At 47.7% G+C, this 22,382-nt stretch overlaps 1 long non-coding RNA gene across 1 annotated transcript in view; it reads left to right on the top strand.

Annotated features, from left to right (window-relative positions):
• Positions 1–22,382, top strand: part of LOC114600249 (uncharacterized) — a 144,798-nt gene that overhangs the window by 114,254 nt on the left and 8,162 nt on the right. The window contains exon 3 of the long non-coding RNA XR_003707502.2: positions 6,348–6,760. This is a non-coding gene — a long non-coding RNA (uncharacterized LOC114600249). The remainder of the gene's footprint in view (positions 1–6,347; positions 6,761–22,382) is intronic.

Raw genomic sequence — 22,382 nt, 5'->3', positions numbered from 1 at the left:
TTTGAATGCCATTGGCTGTTTTGAGTTTATTGATTTATCTGTTTGTTTTGGCTGCAAACTCGTTGGTTTCTTAACTGCTGTTCTGTCCAGCGATTTCGTTTTTCTGTGTGTGTTTAATTTCATACCGTGTGGAACTCTGGGGAGCCACTGCCAGTCAGACACTGCTGAGCAAAGGAGGTGGGTGGTCTCAACATAGAATAATAGAACCCCCTAGTATTGGAAGGGTTGACCCTTGAGCATCATCTAGTCAAATGCCCAGAATCTCAAATCAAGCCTAGGTTCTTGTGTTCCTACATGTTGTTGTTGTTGTTGTTTAGTTGTTTAGTCGTGATGGTTGTAGCTGATGAATTGTAGCTCAGGGCAGGGAATGGATGTCTCTTAAGAACCCTTTGTTGTCGTTGTTTAGTCGTTTAGTTTAGTTGTGTCCAACTCTTCGTGACCCCATGGACCAGAGCACACCAGGCACTCCTGTCTTCCACTACCTCCCGCAGTTTGGTCAAACTCATGCTGGTAGCTTCGAGAACACTGTCCAACCATCTCGTCCTCTGTCGTCCCCTTCTCCTTGTGCCCTCCATCTTTCCCCACATCAGGGTCTTTTCCAGGGAGTCTTCTCTTCTCATGAGGTGGCCAAAGTATTGGAGCCTCAAGCTTCAGGATCTGTCCTTCCAGTGAGCACTCAGGGCTGATTTCCTTAAGAATGGATAGGTTGGATCTTCTTGCAGTCCATGGGACTCTCAAGAGTCTCCTCCAGCACCATAATTCAAAAGTATCAATTCTTCGGCGATCAGCCTTCTTTATGGTCCAGCTCTCACTTCCATACATCACTGCTGGGAAAACCATAGCTTTGTGTTCCTACATACTCAGAGTAAATGGGTTAGGTAGCATCAAGCGCCGACTTGGAAGTGTCACACTCTGGCGTGCATGACCTAGATTCCCGTGACCTTCCTTGCCCGGGACTTGTGTGTGCGATTAGCCGAGTTGTAATTCTCAATAATCCCTCTGTCCGTTTTCTGTCCTTGGGTGACTGGCGTCGACTGGAGATGAGCAGCGTCAAAAACGCCGCGGGTTTGGGAAATAGTCCTGACTGGCCGTACGCCCTGCCCCAAATGGGGCTGCTGCCTTAAAAAACAGTTCCAGGCCTTGCGCAGGGGCACACACCCCGGTTCCTATTGCAGGAGCAGCTATGAAGTCATTCGCATGCTTTGCTAATTCTCTCTGCTGGGGAAGTGCTTTTGCAAGCAGAGGAGGAGAAGACAGGAGGGTTGGGTGTGGCCTTTGGCTCGAAAAGTGGGGAATGGAAGCAATTGAACTGCAGCCTTCCCAACCCCGTCACCTAACCCAAGGCAGAGTCTTTGGGAGGACCCAAAAACTTGTTTCTGCTCTTTGATCCTCCGTAGCAGAGCGGAGGAGAGTTTTCTGTGATGGTTCCCCCACCCACCTGATCCTCTTTTGATTACGGCCTGTAATGTGGTTTATATGTGCGCCGATCCGCCTGGAGTTTTATAAGCACCATCGCCTTCTCCTTGAATTTTCCCGGAGGCCGGTGCCCTGCAGACCCAGAACTCTAATTAAAGCAAGTTTCTGTGAGTTGAGTTGTCTGCGAGAAATTGCCTCTTTGCAAGGCTGCGCCCAGCATAACTGAGCTTCACCACCAGGAATTACAGGTGTGTGTGTGTGTGTTTGTTTGTGTTTGAATGCATGTGCACATACCTTCTTGACAAGGCTACTGTCGCCCTTGGTTTTATGCAGATCATTTCCAGAATTAATCATTTTGTGTGGTTTTTATTATTATTACAGTGGTACCTCGGTTATAGGGACGCGGGTGGCGCTGTGGGTTAAACCACAGAGCCTAGGACTTGCCGATCAGAAGGTCGGCGGTTCGAATCCCTCCGACGGGGTGTGCTCCCATTGCTCGGTCCCTGCTCCTGCCAACCTAGCAGTTTGAAAGCACGTCAAAGTGCAAGTAGATAAATAGGTAACGCTCCGGCGGAAAGGTAAATGGCATTTCCGTGCACTGCTCTGGTTCACCAGAAGCGGCTTAGTCATGCTGGCCACATGACCAGTAAGCTGTACGCCAGCTCCCTCGGCCAATAAAGCGAGATGAGCGCCGCAACACCAGAGTCGGCCACGACTGGACCTAATTGTCAGGGGTCCCTTTACCTTTACCTCAGTTAAGAACAGTCCTGTTTACCAACGATTCAGTTTACAAACTCCGCAAAACTGGAAGTAGTGTCCCGGTTTGCAAACTTTACCTCGGTCTAAGAACGGAATCCGAACGGTGGAAGGGCACTGGCAACGGGAGGCCTCATTAAAGAAAGCTCGCCCCGGTTTAAGAAGGGTTTCGGTTTAAGAACAGACTCATGGAACAGATTAAGTTCGTAAACCGAGGTACCACTGTATTGCAGTAACCCAGAGACAACTTGTTACAGTGGATGGCGTCCTGGGGCAAGGGTGTGTCTTGATTTGATAGGCAGTTCTGATCAGGGAACTTTCAGTTCACCGAAAAGCAACTCTTAGGCCTGACTGCCTCTGCGGGTGTGTCATATCAGCTCTGAGTTCCTCCTCTTCCCAGGTATTCTGGTTTCTTGGGTAAAAGCTGTCAGAGCTTGGAAGCTGCCCAGCAGCCTCATCCTCTGCCCTGGGGCTTTGTCTCAGATGCGTATGGGCTCATCCCCATTAGAGTCACGGAACCACAGAATTGTAGAGTTGGAAGGGGGACCCCAAAGGCCATCTAGCCCAACCCCTTTCAACTATGGCTCTGAGCTATGGATCTTCCCCAACCTTGGCTAGACTACAGTCTATAGATGACTGCAGCCTAGGTTTAAAGTGCCAATTGGCGATTAGCTTATATATCTGAATTTCTCACCCTGCCAAAGAGCAGAGGCTTGGGGAGGGAAGCATTTGTCCAGCGTGTGACGCAAATGTGCAAGGTGTTTTGAGCACTCATGCGCTTGACAGACTCTGCTGCTCGTAGGAAATCACACTTGCAAGTGTTTTCCCTCGCTCCGCAGTACGCTTCACCCAGCTTGCGCTCCTCATAACGTCGCAGTTCTCAGAAAACCAGCACAGGAATAATTTGAGTGTTCAACGGCTTCTATTTGCACAGAGATAGCTCTGAGGAAAACACCGCGGCAGGAAAAACAAATACATTATTCATTTGAACCTTCGATCCCTGAGTCATTTCCTTGATATATATTCCCCCCCCCCCTATTTATATCTTTCTGTGCTTACAACCCTGGTTCTATTTTCGGCACCAAAGCTTTTAATCCTGACGTCGTCCTATCTGAATGCAGGTAGCTGCTAAATGGGTTTACGTCCGTTCTGTGATTCAGAGAGAAGGGGCAAAGTCGGGGGGAGGGGAGTGAATCTTGACAAAAGCACATCGTAGTCTTGTATCTGCAAAATGGAAAAAGGTGAGGCTTCGTGCAAGAGGTGTAGAAGGGCGTCTCTGGAAAATACGGCGCCCCCTTTTACCGCTTGCCTTCACATAGTCAAATTCCCCCTTCATAAAAGTGATCAGCCATGCCATAAAGCTGCCCCAACCACCATTTCCTTCTACATCCAAACCAGGAAACCACCGTGAATACTTTCCAAACAAACCAGCCTCTGTAAGCCAACAGGTGACCGACCACACCAGGAAGCCGTAGTTAACCTTCGTTTCCTGTTACATCCAAACCAGGAAACGATGGCTCTGTAAACCAACCAAACTGTAGCTTCATATTCTGACACAATTCATAGTTTAACAACTGTTGGGGCCTCGGCCCAGTATACCTGAAGGAGTGTCTCCACCACCATCGTTCTGCCCGGACACTGAAGTCCAGCACCGAGGGCTTTCTGGCGGTTCCCTCGCTGCGAGAAGCCAAGTTACAGGGAACCAGTTAGAGGGCCTTCTCGGTAGTGGCACCTGCCCTGTGGAACGCCCTCCCACTAGATCAAGGAAATCAACAACTATCTGACGTTTAGAAGACATCTGAAGGCAGCCCTGTTTAGGGAAACTTTTAATGTTTAAGAGGTTATTGTAGTTTAGTGTTCTGTTGGAAGCCGCCCAGCGTGGCTGGGGAAACCCAGCCAGATGGGCAGGGTATAAATAATAATTTTTTATTATTATTAGTCGGGTGGGGGACCTCAGACTCGGTGGCCCGAAAGTCACCCTCCAAACCTCTCCATCTGGCCCTTGAGTATCTCCCCAGGCCCCACATCCTCCTGTCCCTGATTCTCAATCCACTTGATAGTTTTTTCCTGTCTGGCTCCAACCCGTGAGTCAAGTTTCAGAGATGCTTAACTTGGGCAGAAACAGGGGCTTATACTGAATCAGACCATTGGCCCTCCTGGTTCATCATCGTCCGCAGCAGTCCGGCAGCATCTCTCTGCGCTTTCCAAACAGGGATTCTTTCCCAGCCTTAACCTGAAGGTTCTGGGGATGGAGCCAAGGCTTGGAGAGCCAGTGTGGTGTGGTGGTTAAGAGCGGTGGACTCGTAATCTGGGGAACCGGGTTCGCATCTCCGCTCCTCCACATGCAGCTGCTGAGTGACCTTGGGCCAGTCACACTTCTCTGAAGTCTCTCAGCCCCATTCACCTCACAGAGTGTTTGTTGTGGGGGAGGAAGGGAAAGGAGAATGTTAGCTGCTTTGAGACTCCTTAGGGTAGTGATAAAGTGGGATATCAAATCCAAACTCCTCCTCCTCCTCTTTCTGCATGCAGAATGGGTGCCCCACCCCAAGCTATGCCCCCAAATAATGCTATCATTTCAAGGATTTCGCAAGCAGCTCCTCCTGTTATGTCTTCTTACGTCTCTTTGTGTAAGATCCAGTGGTTTTTTTCCTGCTCCCCGTGTAACATGGCCTGGATAAATTGCCCCCCCCCCCGCTTCCTCCGAAACGTCACCGTCACCATTCCCAGGGGTATTGCGTGAGGCTTGAGGCTCTTAAATTTGATCCAGGTGATAAGATTCCCTATTCTGATCGAAAGCGCCTGGGTGGCGATTTCCTTACATGAGAAAAATATGGAGACCCAGCGTGAGACCTTGGGCTCCTCATTTGCCGTGAGCGGTCGCGGATGGGGGTGTGGAGGGCGGGCGGGCAGGCAGGCAGAGGTAACCCGAACCGTGGCCTGCATGCTACATGCTGAGCACGTTCCACACTCTGGGATTAGGAGCTCTGACTGAGCAGCCTGCAAACTGCAACCCTTGCCTGTAGCTTCTGCGAGTGGCGGTTCCAAACCCTGCTATCACATGCTGTGGGCTTGTAGCTGCACATAACTGCAGACATGCCCGTTGCAAGCAGCAGATCCAGCACGTGCATCGGCGTGCATAAATTATGCAGATTAATTGGCACGCCCCGCCGTGTTTTGCATCAATTACCATGCGTCTTGCGGGGAGGAGCGGAGCAAAAATAACGCATGTCGCTGAAGCCTCATAGCGGCTATGGGGAAGCTCATGTTTAGCTGCCGCCTGGCTTCTGAGATTTCGCCAGTTAGTGCCCCTGTGTGACTATATCTGCGGAGGCCCCTTAGCACAATTATTGTTATTATTATAATTATTATTAATTGCATTTAAGTTCCACCTTGAGGGAACTTAATAAAGTGGAACCTAACCTAGTGTGGAGCCAGTGTGGTGTAGTGGTTAAGAGCGGTAGTCACGTAATCTGGGTAACCGGGTTCGCTTCCCCGCTCCTCCACATGCAGCTGCTGGGTGACCTTGGGCCAGTCACACTTCTCTGAAGTCTCTCAGCCCCACTCACCTCACAGAGTGTTTGTTGTGGGGGAGGAAGGGAAAGGAGAATGTTAGCTGCTTTGAGACTCCTTAAAGGGAGTGAAAGGCGGGATATCAAATCCAAACTCTTCTTCTTCTTCTTCTCCCAAAGAATTCTGGGAGCTGTAGTTTGTAGAGGGGACACAAGATTTCTTAGGAGATACCCATTACCCTCGCAGGACTACAACTCCAGAATTCCTTTTGAAGAAGGATTGATGGTTCCCTCCATGAATTGTAGCTCAGGGCGGGGAATGGATGTCTCCTAAGAACCCTAACAGACTACAATTCCCAGAATTCTTTGGGCAGAAGCCAGGGCTGTTTAAAGTGGTACGATAGCGCTTTAAGTTTATGGTGTGGATGTGGTCTACGTCGTGTGGGAAGCTTGCGCAAGTAGAAGCCAGCTGTCTGCTTCAGAAATCTGTCTTCGACTGCGGCAGGATGTTGGTTGGATCCTGCGTTCTCAGCCCCACTCCTCTGTCCTGCTTCCAGATTGCTGTAATGGCTGAATAGGGCTGGTTGCGTGAAGCTACTTAATCCAGTGTACAAGCCTTTGGTTTTGTTTCCCCTTCAGTAAGTGTGTCCTCTCCCTTCTTCACAGGTGTGGTGGCCAAGACGAACCTAGCGGCGGCTTCCATTGAGGAAAGTATTTCTGGAGCCTTGGAGATGTTCATCGGTTGTTCTTGGAGACGAGAAGAATTTTGCATGGGTGTGCATCTTCAGGGTTTGGTGGTTGTGGTTGTTTTCTACAAGAAAAAATATTATTAATGGTCATTATTTGATAAAAGAAGTGGGCCCCCAAAGGCATCGCAGTGAGCTGCTGGTTGGAGGCGTCAAGAAGGCAAAGAAGGGAACTCTTGAAATCCCATCCAAAGCTGAAATCGGAAAAACTTATCAAGGGCGGTGAAAGGGAAAGCAGAAAAGTGCGTGTGACAGAAATGACAGAGGACTCAGAAGCACCTGTGTGAATTTGGAGGCCCTCGCCAAACCAGCGAGCGAAGATTATCCTTGCAGGTAACAGAATCTGAACCCCACTCCTTGTTCCTCCCAAATTTATACGGCGCATCTCTAGCCCCACACCTGGGGCTAGATGATGATGATGATGATGAAGAAGAAGATAATAATAATAATAAATAATTTATTTATACCCCGCCCTCCCCGGCCAGAGCCGGGCTCATCAATAAAATCACAGTAAAAAACATAATGGGGGAAACCAATTTAAAATATAGGTTAAAATGCAATTTAAAATGCAGCCTCATTTTAAGAGTAGCCCATAGATCAAGACCATAAGGGGAGGGAAACATAAGGGTCAGACTGAGTCCAAACCAAAGGCCAGGCAGAACAGCTCTGTCTTGCAGGCCCTGCGGAAAGAGGTCAAGTCCCGCAGGGCCCTAGTCTCTTGTGACAGAGCGTTCCACGAAGTCGGGGCCAGTACTGAAAAGGCCCCAGCCCTAGTTGAGACCAGTCTAACCACCTTCCGACTAGGGACCTCCACAGTGTTGTCATTTGTGGACCTTAAGGTCCTCCACGGGGCATACCAGGAGAGGCGGTCCCGTAGGTACGTGGGTCCTAGGCCATACCTTTTGTCAGGTTGTGGTGCTGCCTCTGTTAACGTTTTTCATTTGCCCCTTTCGCCCAGATGCTTAAGGCATCAGACATATCCTTCACCCTCATTTTATCCTCTCTGTGTTTTGCAAATAAATAGCTCCCCGCCCCCATCAACGCCTCACCTTAATGTACACAGCCGCGATCATTCTCCCATTCTGGTTTGGAAATATTCTTACAACCAAACAAATAAATAAGGCGCCTGGAGTTTGCAAAAACGCTCACTTGGTAAGGCAAATTTGGAACGGGCCTGGGGTCTTTCGGAAAAGTAGCATCGATAGATAACACACCCTTTGTCTCCTGTTTGGGGCTGACCAGTGTAGCTGCAGTTTTCCACAGCTGCCGCTTGCAATTTTAAGCCTGCCGTGTTTTCCAGAAGCCTTTTGCAAGAAAGTTTGGAGGGATGGGACCCCGCGACGTTTCAAGGGTAGTTTATATAGCTCAGATGTTTATAAAGGATAGTTTATATAGCTCAGAGGTTAACTGGTTCACTTGCTGCCCAGCAAACGACCCTTCACAGCTGATCGCAGCAGATTGTTCTGCGATGAAGCCAGCGAGCAACTTAGCAGCTTTCAGCGAATGCAGAAAGCATGTGCTGGAGACGTGAGCAAGGTTTACTGGGTCAGATAGTCCAAAGGAAGCAGGCAGGGGGAAAGTACCGATTTGGTAGGAAGAGGGCAGAGACCCCCCTGCGCCCACAGATCTATCAATTTAAGGCTGTGTGTACATTCCCTTTTCCCCACAGGTTGGACGCAGAATGAAAATGCGAGTTGTGGAATATTTCTTCATTAAGGACCCCACACTCTGAACTGTAGACTATTATTATTATTATTATTATTATTATTATTATTATTATTATTATTATTATTATTATATTTTCTCCCTTCCCCCTAAGGTCCCAGGGCGTGTTACAACAATTGAAACACAATATTAAAAGGACTTAGAGAATGGCAGAAATAACTGAAAGTTTAATTACGCTGGCATCATTAATATCCGTCCTGAGGCAGAATTTCTTTGAAACTTTGCATCCTAATCACTTCTGGCTTTTGACCGTTCCTCCGCAGTCAAGGGCTGTGGCTCAGTTGTAGAGGACCTGTTTTCAAGGCAGAAGGTCCCACGTTCAGTCTCTGGCCAGTGTGGCGTAGTGGTTAGAGTGTTGGACTTAGGACCTGGGAGGCCAGGGTTCAAATCCCCACTCAGCCATAAATTTCATTGGGGGAAATCTTGGGCCAGTCACCACCTCTCAGCCCAACCTACCTCAGAAGGTTGTTATGAGCATGAAAGCTGCTTGCCTGAAACCCTGGCGACCTGCTGCAAGTCATTGTGGACAAGCTTAGATGGATCCAGTGATGTGACTCTGTATTTTTGTATATATCCCCTGCATTTCTTTGTCTTTGACCTGCTGGGAAATTATGGGTAGGTGATGTGTGTGTGTGTGTGTGTGTGTGTGTGTGTGTGGTGGCCGGGGCCAGATTTAGGTTTAATGAGGCCCTAAGCTACTGAAGGTAATGGGGCCCTTTATATGTCCAGCTGTCCTCTGTCAACAACAAAATGTCGCTGTTGTTTTCTGTTGAATCTATGCTATATGGTAATTTATGGACCTAATGGGTATCTAAAGCCATTTGCACATAACAAAATATGTATTTTATCAAAGTAATTGTTGAACTGAAATGCAATTTCAGTACAGTGGTACCTCGGGTTACAGACGCTTCAGGTTACAGACTCCACTAACCCAGAAATAGTACCTCGGGTTAAAAACTTTGCTTCAGGATGAGAACAGAAATCGCCTGGTGGCAGCGGAAGGCCCCATTCGCTAAAGTGGTACCTCAGGTTAAGAACAGTTTCAGGTTAAGAACAGACCTCCAGAATGAATTAAGTTCTTAACCTGAGTTGCCACTGTATATTAATAGTGAAATGCAATTAAGAAGTATATTTTGTCGGGAGCCCCAAGAGAGTGGGGTCCTAAGCTATAGCTTGTTTAGCTGATACGTAAATCCGGCACTGGTGGTGGCCTATGTTTTCCTTAGATAAAACCGACTTGATGACGTGAGAATGGGTTGCTTGTGCAAATTCTGGGAGGCGGGAAGTTATAAACACATTCAGCTAATAGAGTTTCAGGAGGAAACAAATGGGCTCTTCAAGTTAATTGAGGTGAGGCTCCCAAAATTCTCACACACATCCTGCCGCCTCCAGTGATTCTAATTAGGATACAGAACAAAGGTTGTTGTTGGGTTTGGATGGGGAATCACTGCTGGAATGCAAGCCTTCCATTGACCCTGGATGCCATAGCCTGCTTTTGAAGGAAAGATTAGTTTTAGGGTTCCAAGGGGTTGCTCAAGAGGAAGCAGGCAAATGCCTCCCTGCTCGGCTGTGAAGCCTTGCCTTTGATGCCAAAATAATCTGTCCAGAGCGCCACTCTCCCATGGCTGGCTCATTCACTGGCAGAATCCGTGAGTGGGCGGTCCTTAAACCTTCCCCAGCAAAGTAATTTCTTGACGCCCAGTCTGCACCTCCTCTCTCAGCGCGAAAGCTTACTGCGCAAGGAAGGCGTGGGTAACGGAGGACCTCTCTCCTCCCCGCTTTGCCCAGGCAAGGTGTCCTGGCACCACCTCGCCTCCTCGGAGCCCTGAAGCTCCTCTCCACTGGAGGCGTGGCTACTCTACTCCGCTGAGGAGGTGCTGCTTCCCACGATCTTTGGGGGCTCTCTGTAATCCATCCAGCTTTTCCCCTCTCGCCCCTGAGCCGATGGCAGTTCCCTGACAATTAGACTCTGTCCGTCCTACATGAATATAATGAAAATACAACAGTTTGGAAGTTTCATAGGATGGGAGATAATGATGGAGTAGACCATTATTGATTGTCTTAAATCAAATGCATTTGTTGAGTCTATTGTTTGCTAATTTTAATGCTACAAGGTTGAGCCCTTAAAAAACAGAGTGTTTTAAATGTTAAAGGTAAAGGTAGAGGACCCCTGACAGTTAAGTCCAGTTGCGAACGACTCTGGGGTTGCGGCGCTCATCTCGCTTTACTGGCCGAAGGAGCTGACGTTTGTCCACAGACAGTTTTTCTGGGTCGTGTGGCTAGAATGACTAAGCTGCTTCTGGCGAAACCAGAGCAGCGCATGGAAACGGCATTTAGCTTTCCTGCTGGAGTGGTACCTCTTTATCTACTTGCATTTTGACATGCTTTCGAACTGCTAGGTTGGCAGGAACTGGGGCAGAGAAACAGGGGCTCACCCCGCCGTGGGGATTTGAACCGCCGACCTTCTGATCGGCAAGCCCTAGGCTCTGTGGTTTAGACCACAGCGCCACCCAAGTTTTAAAAGTAATGTGCAGTTAAAAAAAAGAAGTAATTTGGAGTGTGACAAATAGCCCTCAAGAGCGCTTGTAATAATCAAATACAGGGAAACTTCTAACAAGATACAACTGGGGAATGTCACCGTGGTTCTGTGCAAACTTTCAGTGTTCGGGGGTTTTTCACCTCTTGCACAGAACCTGGTATCATTTATTAAATCCATTGCTCTGTTACTCTCTGTGTGCTCTTTGACTTTGATTTAGTTTGTCGTCACGAGCAAAACCTGGAATAAATCATGCAAAGCAAAGGTAGATGCAAAAAGTTAAGTTGAGCTTTTTTGCCCACAAGGCCCCAAATTTGTACCGCCTGCATGCAGCAATGATGAATTCACTTTTAAACCCTGCTTATTTATGTGAGGCTGGATAGTTCAGTCAGTAGAGCATGGGACTCTTAATCCCAGAGTTGCGGGTTCTAACCCCACGTCGGGCCAAAGATTCCTGCATTGCATGAGGTTGGACTAGCTAGGATTTCAAGGCTGTGGAATCTTGTGGTGTCAAAACCTTGGTGAAACAGTTTGGCTCGAACCCTGTTTGAGTTTTCAGTTTGTGCCTCTCCTCCCCATGACGGATAGTGTGGCACTTGCTATTGCATCAAATTGGGGGGGGGGGGGTGCGCACGCGCACACCCCATCACCTTTCCCTCTCCATCACCCTCCTCCCTGCCCTGTTCCCCAGGTACGCTTAGCTTCAGCGAATGAATTACCTTGCTCATTTGCTGGGAGTTCTCCTGCAGCCTGCCATATGTTTGAGCCTGATAGAGATGCTTATCTTCCAGGGCTAAAATTACCCAGTGAAGGATGACATTTCTTATCAAGGCCTTTGCTGAATCAGACAGAAGTGGTGTAGGGCTGTGTGTGTGTGTGTGTGTGTGTGTGTTGGAATCTGGTGCCCATTTCCAGGAAGTTGTGCTGCCAAGAGAACCTTGCCCTTTCAGAGCGGCAGAGCTTCCGATCCAAGAGTTCATTGGGAAAACATGCCTGGTCATAGCCACAAAATGCAAACAAGAGGATACGTTCTGACAGCAGCTAGGATTCTCTGTGCACAAAGAAGGAAGGAAGGAAGAAGTTCCCACCGAAGAAGAATTGCGGAATTGGCAAAGCTAACAGCAAAATTTCGAGAACCCAATGTGGACTCTTTTGTGGGAGAATGGCACACTGTTTAGACCTTGTTCATGGGAGACAATCTTACTCAGCTACGAGTGATCGCCAAAGAGAAAAGTCGTTTTGCCGGTAACTTGGGAAACTGCCTTATGCAGAATCCGACCATCCAGCTCAGTATTGCTATTCGCACTGAGTGGCAATGACTCTCCAGGGCATGCATGCAAAGCAGATTCTCTGCCACTAAGCCACGCATGGGGCTTTCCTCTTAAATTTTTAAGGGCTGCATGGATGTGAATCCTTGCATTTATGACCATCTGAAGCAGAGCCCTTTCCCATCCATAAAGGGCCAATAAAGCCATTTACCTACAATGTTAAAACCGTAGCCCTCAATTAAAACTGGGCGGGCAAACATTGGAAAGCTGCCTTAAGCTGAGTCAGGCTGTTGCTGCATCTCACTCAATAGTGCCTGCTCTGGCTGGTAGTGGCTCTCCAGGGCTGCCGGCAGGTGACGCCCCCAGCCTTACCTGGAGATGCTGGGGATTTGAATCTGGGACCTTCTACAAGGGCTCCACCGCTGAGCCATTAATTCCTGAGTTACTGATTCCCAATTAATAGGAAATAGTGGTGGAATCTTCCCTAACTTGGGTATCAAAAGTTGGCTTTTGGAGTCACCCAGAAAGGAATATATATGACACAATACGGGGCAAAATTAGAAAACGTTTTTGCGTGTGATATTTCACCTTCTCATTCCAAATTGGGTGGAGGTTTGCAACCCTCTGCTTGCATTCTGCTAAAAGCAACGAGTGGACACTGTTCTGTTTGTTATTTACAGTCGGTCACAGTTGTCCCTGAGCTCACAGCCTTAGCAGATCCAGATCACTGCGGATCTCCGCAGGGAGGCTGAGATGCCCGACAGATGAGGGCTGTTCGCTGGGAATCTTTTGTCTGACGTGGGGGACCAACGGCCCTGAGATTAAGAGCCTCTTGCTCTTATCCTGAGGCACTGCGGCAATGGATTTTAAAAATCACAGTTCAGTCTTGGTAGTTGTGCTACAGGGAGCGGGTCAATGTTGGAGGGAGTGTGCACCTGTTATGCCAATTGCTGGAAACCACAAAAGTTCTGTTGCACTCAGGTCCTGCTTCCGGGCTTCCGAAAGGCATTTGTTGGCCACTGTGTGAGCAGGATGCTGGAGTAGATGGGCCACTGGCCTGATCCTGCAGGGATCTTCCGGTATGCCCCACGGAGAGCCTCAAGGTCCATAAATAGCAACACCCTAGAGGTCCCGGGCCCTAAGGGAGTCAGATTAGCCTCAACCAGAGCCAGGGCCTTTTCAGCACTGGCTCCAGCCTGGTGGAACGCTCTGCCTCATGAGACCAGGGCCCTGCAGGATCTGATTTCTTTCCGCTGGGCCTGTAAGACAGAGTTGTTCTGCCTGGCCTTTGGCTTAGAACCAGTTTGGCTCCCTCCCCCTCTTTCTTTCTTTTTTCCTTTCTCCTCCTGTGATGAGGTTGCATTTTAATGTTTTAATGTTGTGTTTTAATTTTGTTTTTAAAGTTGTATTTCAATCAACTTGTTTTTATTATTGGTTGTTAGCCGTCCTGAACCCAGTCTTGGTTGGGGAGGGCGGGGTATAAATAATAATAATAATAATAATAATAATAATAATATTAATAATAATAATAATTACTATTATCTGAGGTGCTTCTGCAAGGCCACAGGTCAGCCCTGCTCAGCTGCTAGTGGCATTCATCCACAAACCACAACATTGCTGGTGTGTGTGAAGGAGCCCTGGCAGCTTACCCTACATGACGGATCCGGAAAAGTGCCGGCTGACTGCATTGTTCATTCTCAGGATCAGTGCAACTCACAGTTCTCTTCTCCAGAGATGCGCAGAGATCTTTGAGCATCTGTAAGAGGCGTGCATAGAAGCATTTGAAACAAACATGCATTTATGAACTGGATCGAGAAGATAGAAACCACAAGGCTTTGTGCTTTCTTTCTTTTTTTTAATAGAAATGATAAAGTATCAGAGGAGCGAGTGAGGCACGCTTCCTTTCTCTGAGTGCGTTCTTCCCCTTGTACGATCTGCAGCAAGCGACTGAGGTGTTGAGAAGTTGGGGTCAGGGTTTTCCACGACGGGGAGTGCTCTCCGCTTCCGAATGAAGGATCCAGCAAGCGTGGGCCTAGGCAAAAGGGCAAGCAGATCGGGTTGGGGGGGGGGGGAGAAACCTTAATTTTCTGACTTTCCTGTTGACCTTGCATGGAAAGGTGAAAACAAATGAGCGTCAGAGGCGAGAATCGGGGGGCCCAAAGGAGGCAGGCTCCCCCTATAGCACAATAAACAAGCACAGAGAAGTGCAGTTGCACCCTTTATTTTGCAGGCTGGAAGGGGTTTGCTGTTCCTTGTTTGACAGCACTCCTGGAAAATGTTTTTAAATTATTGGTTTTTTTGTTTTATATACCGCCCTTCATCAAAAGATCTCTGGGCGGTCCCCAAGATAAAAACACAAATAGTTTAAGCAAAAAACAACCGAACAGTAAACACCCCCATAAACATATTTAAAAGGCTGTGGAGTGTTAATTAGGGAGGACGTCGTTTTGCTCATTGGCCGCCCTTTGGGAGGGATGGAGGATTCTGATGATGGAGCCCACAGGGTCTTTCACAGATGAAGCCCCTCATGCGCACAAGGGGAGAACAAGGTCATACCCCCTGCTCACGCACTTCACTGCCTCTGTGCCCGCTGCCTGTGCCCTCACCCCACTGGCCAGCTAAGCTCAGCATGTACAGCTGTTGGGATGTGTCCAAGGGAACGGGGGCATCACGCAGGCCCCCAGCTGGCTCCAGCCCACCGGCCGGCAGCCAGGCGAACTCCGGTCTCCCTTGGAAGAGCATCAAAACAGCAGCACACAGTTTCAGAAGCCTTCAGAAACTTGAGCACGCCATAAGCAGCAGAGTGAATCTCACGCAACAGAAGTGGCATATGTAAAGTGTATTTACAAGCATTTTATTCAGCATCAGGGCAAAGGAAGAACATGTCTGCTCCCCTTCGTGTCCAAGCAGCAGGAAGCACAAAGCAAAAGCAATACACAAACGGAAGTTCCCAGCAAGCTGTGCTGGAATGTAAACAGGCATGTGACATACAACAGCTCCACACATATCTGTTTAGGTGGAACGGAACATCTATATCCTAACAACAGCTTGCTCCTTCCCCATTTATGCGGAAAGCATATGGTGGCCGTGGGGGTGTGGCCAGCAGCAGTCCCTCCCTGTGTTGCTGGGAGACATGACCAGAATGTGCAGTCTGTCTGTCTGTCTCTCTTTCTTATGTGTACACGAAGCACTTGATGGGATTTCTGCACCGACTGCTCACTTTGAGACTTCGCAAGCTCATTCGGTAGAGCATGAGACTCTTAATGTCAGGGTCGTGGGTTCGAGCCCTGCCTTGGGCAAAAGATTCCTGCATTGCAGGGGCTTGAGACTCGATGACCCCTGTGGTCCCTTCCAGCTGTACAGTTCTATGATCCTGTGCTTATCCCTTGCTCCATTTGAGAGTTATAACTGGTTGGGCACCTTACGAAAGACACCCTTGAGCATTGGCTCTGTGCCAGAAGGTAGGCAGTTCGTTTGTAGAGAGTATAGAATTCTAGAGTCGGAAGGGAGATCCTGTGGATCATCTGGTCCAACCCTTTGCAATGCAGGAATATGCAGCTGTCCCATACGGGGATCGAACCTGCAACTGTAGTGTTATCAGCACCATGCGCTAACCAACTGAGCTATCCAGCTGAGTCCAGTCCATCCAACCCCCTGTCTTTTGTAAACTTTTCTGTCAGTGCTGAACGGCTGCTGTTTAAGAGCGGGTCTCTCCTCGACACAAACTCCTTGCAAAGTTGTTCACTTATTCGCTTGCATTGCCTTCACTTGCTGTGTCATCGTCTAGAATTGCTATCCCTGTATTCCAGAGTCAAGGTTATATAATGAGAAGACAGAAGAGGCCAGGACGGAAGAACAGGACTGCTTTTTTGCATCTTAGGCTAGAGGTTTTCAACCTTTTTAAGTCCACAGCTTTTCTTTCTGTGGCACCCCTGTGGGGCTCAAGTTGTGTCACCCGTTGCCTGCAGAGATTACAGCCTCACCCTCTTTTGAACACCCTCTCTTGGGAAGTGTCCCCTCTTCCTCCTCTCCTCTCCCCTTGGGAGTCCTCCAGGCAGCTGCTGCCGCCATCTCTGGTCTCTGAGCTGCCCCCCTCTGTCCCTAAAAGGGGTGCCTTCAAGAGGCCCCATTCGCCTGGGGAGCTTGTAGCCGGGGCTGCGGCAACGAACAGCTGTGCAAGCCTTTGGGAGGCAGAGATGTGAGGAGGGCGGGAAGGAAAGTGTTGCCAGCGCCACTCCAACCATCCTTCAAGGCACCCCAGGGTGCCACAGCACACTGGTTGAAAGCCACTGACTTAGGCTATTGGCTCTTAGGCTGCTCTTCTTTATGCTTTTTTTAGCCGGGACCTGCCCCAGCAGCCGTGAAAGTTGCACGGCAATTCATCTGACAAAAACATGACTCAGTTCGCTACTCGGGTTGGGCGTTACACCACCCTGCATAAAATGAAAGTATTATTCTGCCCTCACACCTTTGCATAATTCATCTAACTTAACCGGGCTGGGCTGGCGGTTGCACAAGTACATTTTTTATCATTTCCGCAAGAAGCGCAGGACAAAAACACTCTGCGCCTTTCAAACCGCGAGCTCCTGCCGGTTTCTATTTGCTGATTCTGACTGTGGGCGGCATGTTGCGTACAAGTGTGTGTGTGTGTGTGTGGAAAACTTAATACGGATGGAAGCTGAGTTTAGAATTTCCTCCAGTCATGCGACGCTGCCTTACGCAGAGTGAGAGCCTTGGTCCTTCTAGCCCAGAATTCCCCAACCTGGTGCCCTCCAGATGTGTTGGACTGCAGCTTTTACCAGCTGGGAGTTGTGGTCCAAAATAGCCAATTGACCTCCAGGTGGATTACAACTCCCATCACCCCTGACCGTCATCCATTCAGACTGGGGCTGATGGGTGTTGGAGTGCAACAGTATCTAGAGGACCACAGGTGGTTCGCCCCGATTCCAGCTAGTGACTTACAACCTACAGTGGTGCCTCGCAAGACGAAATTAATTCGTTCTGCGAGTTTTTTCATCTTGCGAATTTTTCGTCTTGCGAAGCACAGTTTCCCATAGGAGGAGCAACTCATAGCACCACACCGCGTGCTATGAGTTGCTCCTCGAAGTCAAGTCGCAACTGCACCTCTTCAAGCAATGCACCCTGGGTATTAACGGTTTTAAGAAAAAGGAAACAAACTTGCAAGACGTTTTCGTCTTGCGAAGCAAGCCCATAGGGAAATTCGTCTTGCGAAGCAACTCAAAAAACCAAAAACTCTTTCGTCTTGCGAGTTTTTCGTCTTGCGAGGTACCACTGTACTAGCATTCAAAACCCACCAGTTATCAGTTGCATTTTGCAACAGGGGTGTTACCATTGCAAGCAATTCGAGAGGCAATTCGTGTATGGCGACGGAGACTCGAGATGAAAACGCCTCTCCCCCCTGACCCCAAAGTGAGATGTCTGTTGCCAAGTGTTGCTTTCCCCCAGGAGGAGGACTGCACCCCCAAGCGCCCCCAAAATGAGATTTCTGGCTGCTGACCTCCCATGTGCTTATCTGTCTCGATCTTGATCTCTCTACATACATGCTGGTACAGTCATACTTCATGTTGCGTCCGCTTCAGGTTGCTGTCAGCCGAAACCCGGAAGTACTGGCACGGGTTACTTCTGGGTTTCGGGAGTCGCGCATAAGCAGAAACACTAAATTGCACTTTGCGCATGCGCAGAAGCGCTGAATCACAACCTGCGTGTGCACAGACGCGGGTTACGAATGCTGCGGGTTGCGAACGTGCATCCTGCACGGATCACGTTCGCAACCCGAGCGTCCACTGCATTTGTAAGTAATAATTATTCAAATGACGTATGGATTTGGCCACTATTGCAGGGGCCGAGCCCCGTTTATGTCTGTGGTTTCCAGTTAAGAACTGCTACTTAAAACATGACTTTAGCCATGTGTCACTGATGTGAATTTTGCGTTAGTTCATATGTTTTGAAAAAACAAATAGAAAATGCGACCGAATTTATTTGGGGGGTGGGGAATGGGGGACATCTTGAGACTAGATATTCTCTTGTGGCACCTGTAGCCCAGGTTTCAGGAGCTGTCTGGCAAATATCTAATCTGTCTGAATTTCTGTACATTTCGGCTCCTGCCTTCACAAAACTCTCTCTCTCTCTCGTGAACAAGCTGCTCAGTGCTTCAGCGCTTCGGTTATGCACGCTAGACTCTCCAAACATGGAAGGTTTTCCGGGACGCTCCTTTGCCGACCTTCGAAGAAAATGAGCGACAGGCACGTTGCGCCTTTGCTGAATCAAGGCTGCTGACTGGGAGATAAGCATCTCTCATTAACCAAAGGCGGAAATTAATAAATGGCTGCAAACTTCTGGGTGAGAGCTATATTTACACTGTCAGCGCAGCAGGTTTAGAAACTACTTCACAACTCTGATGTTTGCAAGGGGAAAAGCAACCAGAGACCGACAGAGTGCAGGCACAAACTGTAGCCCTGAAGACTCAAATTCTGTGGCTGGGGTTTTTATGTCCGTTTAAGCATGGGTGCCTGAACATTCTCGAGTTGCATAAGCAGCTCAGGGTACAAGAATTGGAGTTCTGCTGAATTTTGGTGCGCTGACTCATACAGTGCATCTATTTCTGTGTATGCTTAATGGTTATTTAGCTTCAAGTAGGTAGCCGTGTTGGTCTGACGCAGTTGAGATAAATTTTTAAAAATTTAAAAATTGTCCAGTAGCACCTTAGAGACCAACTAAGTTTATTCTGGGTATAAGCTTTCGTGTGTGCATGCACACTTCTTCAGATACACTGAAACAGAAGTCACCAGACCCTTATATACAATGGGAGGGTGGGGTGGGGTTTTTCTCAGAAGGGTAGTAGGAGATGGGTGATTGACACAATGGGTTATCGTAAACCTGTTGATGACTGTTAACAGGTTAACAAGTTATTTAGCTTTTTACATTTCCAACATCAGTTTTATTCTCTTTTTTTGTAAATTTTTATTTGATTTTCAAAAATATAAACATACAACAAAAACCAATTCAGAATCCAAACATTGAGATTACTCTGAATCTCCTGACTCCCCCCCCCCCCATCCATTCCATGGGTGCTATTGATAATATTTTCAACTGCATATCAATACTTCTCCAATTTTTCTCTTTCTAAATTATCCATACATTCTGTTACTTTACAAGTGTGGTTAAAATCCTGCCAATGTTTTAACCTGCTTACAGTGATCTCGTATATAAATTACAAACTTTTCCCATTTTATTTTTTTTAAAGCTCTTGTCTTCTTGATTTCTGAGCTTCCCAGTTAATTTTGCTGTTTTGGCCACCTCATGAGAAGAGAAGACTCCCTGGAAGAGACCCTGATGTTGGGAAAGATGGAGGGCACAAGGAGAAGGGGACTGCAAGAAGATCAAACCTATCCATTCTGAAGGAAATCAGCCCTGAGTGCTCACTGAAAGGACAGATCCTGAAGCTGAGGCTCCAATACTTTGGCCACCTCATGAGAAGAGAAGACTCCCTGGAAAAGACCCTGATGGGGGGAAAGATGGAGGGCACAAGGAGAAGGGGACGACAGAGGACGAGATGGTTGGACAGTGTTCTGGAAGCTACCAGCATGAGTTTGACCAGACTGCGGGAGGCAGTGGAGGACAGAAGCGCCTGGCATATTCTGGTCCATGGGGTCACGAAGAGTCGGACACAACTAAACGACTAAACAACAACAACAACATAGAATTGTAAGTTGGAAGGGATCCCAAGCATCTTCTAAGTCCAACCCCCTGCAATGCAAGAATCTCAACTAGATCATAAATAACAGATGGTCATCCAGTCTCTGCTTAAAAACCTCCAAGGAAGGAGAGTTCACCACTTCTCATTGGAGCCTGTTTTACTGTTTAACACAGGGTTTCCCAAACTTGAATCTCCAGCTGTTTTTGGATTACAATTCCCATCATCTCTGACCACTGGTCTTGCTAGCTAGGGATGATGGGAGTTGTAGTCCAAAAACAGCTGGAGACCCAAATTTGAGAGACTCCGGTTTCACAGATATTTTAAATGTGCATAAACGAATGGTGGTCGATACGGTTTCAGATACGGAACTTGACTTTTCAGAGTCATAAAGAACCATCCTAATTACCAGCAAAGGAAATCCCGTTGTTTACAGTGGATAAAGTGTAAACCAAAGTATGGCAGACCATAAATTCGGCATCCCAAACATGGTGGCCTCAATGTTTTGGACTGCAACCGCCATGATCCTGGCCAGTGGCCAGGCTAATGGGAACTGAAGTCCAACAAAACCTGGAGTTCCTCATCCCAGCTATAGAGAACATAGCACTTTTCAAATGGTCCTCATTGTAATGGTAGGCAGGATTGTTGTTGTTGTTTAGTCGTTTAGTCGTGTCCGACTCTTCGTGACCCCATGGACCAGAGCACGCCAGGCACTCCTGTCTTCCACTGCCTCCCACAGTTTGGTCAAACTCATGCTGGTATCTTCGAGAACACTGTCCAACCATCTCGTCCTCCGTCGTCCCCTTCTCCTTGTGCCCTCCATCTTTCCCAACATCAGGGTCTTTTCCAGGGAGTCTTCTCTTCTCATGTAGCCCAAGTATTGGAGCCTCAGCTTCAGGATCTGTCCTTCCAGGGAGCACTCAGGGCTGATTTCCTTCTGAATGGACACGTTTGATCTTCTTGCAGTCCATGGGACTCTCAAGAGTCTCCTCCAGCACCATAATTCAAAAGCATCAATTCTTCGGCGATGAGCCTTCTTTATAGTCCAGCTCTCACTTCCATACATCACTACTGGGAAAACCATAGCTTTAACTATACAGACCTTTGTTGGCAAGGTGATGTCTCTGCTTTTTAAGATGCTGTCTAGGTTTGTCATTGCTTTTCTCCCAAGAAGCAGGCGTCTTTTAATTTCGTGGCTGCTGTCACCATCTGCAGTGATCATGGAGCCCAAGAAAGTAAAATCTCTCACTGCCTCCACTTCTTCCCCTTCTATTTGCCAGGAGGTGATGGGACCAGTGGCCATGATCTTCGTTTTTTTGATGTTGAGCTTCAGACCATATTTTGCGCTCTCCTCTTTCACCCTCATTAAAAGGTTCTTTAATTCCTCCTCACTTTCTGCCATCAATGTTGTGTCATCTGCATATCTGATAAATCCATGTGGTTTTATCACCAACACCATCATTTGTTTACTTAATTGATTATTATTATTATTATTTTGGCCTGCCCTTTACAATACGAACCTAGGGAAGTAATTGAAATTTAGAGGCGCCATATTAAAAACAGCTTAAAATTATTTGCACGCATGGTCTTGGGGAATCATACAAAAGGTGTACAATGCACAGAGATTGTGGAAATAAGCACAGGGAATGTAAAAGCCATAGCGACTCATCATCTATTTATTTACGTGCTGCTTTTCTACCCAAAGCAGCTCACAACATTTCAAAGAATATTCATTCAATTTAATCAAATGTCAGCCTTATACAGACGTTATGCTTGCAATTTAAGTAAGGTTCGTGGGTAGGTTGGGGCAGAGTTTGTGGCCATGTGTCCTGCTGTCCCCCGCCCCCCAAAAACACATGTTCAGTGTACGTTTATATATGGTAACATTTATATATATGAGTTATGGTAAATTATGCTGGTTATGGGTAGAGCTACAAAGTTATGCTGGAGCCCCACTCCCTGAAATGTTGCTTGTACCTCCTTCCCCTTTCCCCCCTCAGCTGTTCACCAGGCATTCAATTAATTTCCAGTCCCTTGAGGACCAGAAACCTGTTCTTTTTAAAATAAAATCAAAAATCGTCTTTCCCTGGGTGTCAAATTTCTGAACCTGACACAGATTTCTGTAATTGTATCACTGTGGCAAACAGCCCCGACACAAAAATTATTACTTCACCCCCCTCAATGTGTGTGTCTCTCTCTGTGTGTGTCTGTGTGGTAGTATTAGACACATCGATTCCTCAACATGCATGGCTTCCTCTGGGGAGAGAAATAATGGATGCAGCAGTCTTTCAGGGGAGGAAAACGCAACGACTGCATAGAAATCTACCTCGTATGCCTTCAGCCCGTTAAGGTTATTGTGGGGGCGGTTCTGCGCTTTTGATTTAGCTTTCAAGAAATGGTTCAGTAAACTCTCAGTGAAAGCTTTTTTTAAAAAAAAAAATTAAGGGCAAACAGAGTAGTAGTACAGGAAAATCCAGCCGATACGATTGCTATGTAGCTTTTGGTGGGTTTTTTTTTATTTATTGTAAAAAAGCATTCCCCCTCCCCCGGACTTTCAGAAGTGTAGTGGATTGCCTTTTGATCTTGCCGTTCCTGGGGTGGAGGTGAAGACAGAGGTGGAAATGTGAGCAATGCTCTTCTTCTGTGAGAACTTAAGAGGGGGAGGCCAGCATCGTGTGAACTCGCTCCTCTGGGGAACTCCTTGGGGATGCC

Source organism: Podarcis muralis, chromosome 8 (genome assembly GCF_964188315.1).
Source record: "Podarcis muralis chromosome 8, rPodMur119.hap1.1, whole genome shotgun sequence".
In the NCBI taxonomy this organism is placed as follows: domain Eukaryota; kingdom Metazoa; phylum Chordata; class Lepidosauria; order Squamata; family Lacertidae; genus Podarcis; species Podarcis muralis.
The sequence above is the reverse complement of the archived record's forward strand: the minus strand, read 5'-3'. Positions and strand labels throughout refer to the sequence as shown.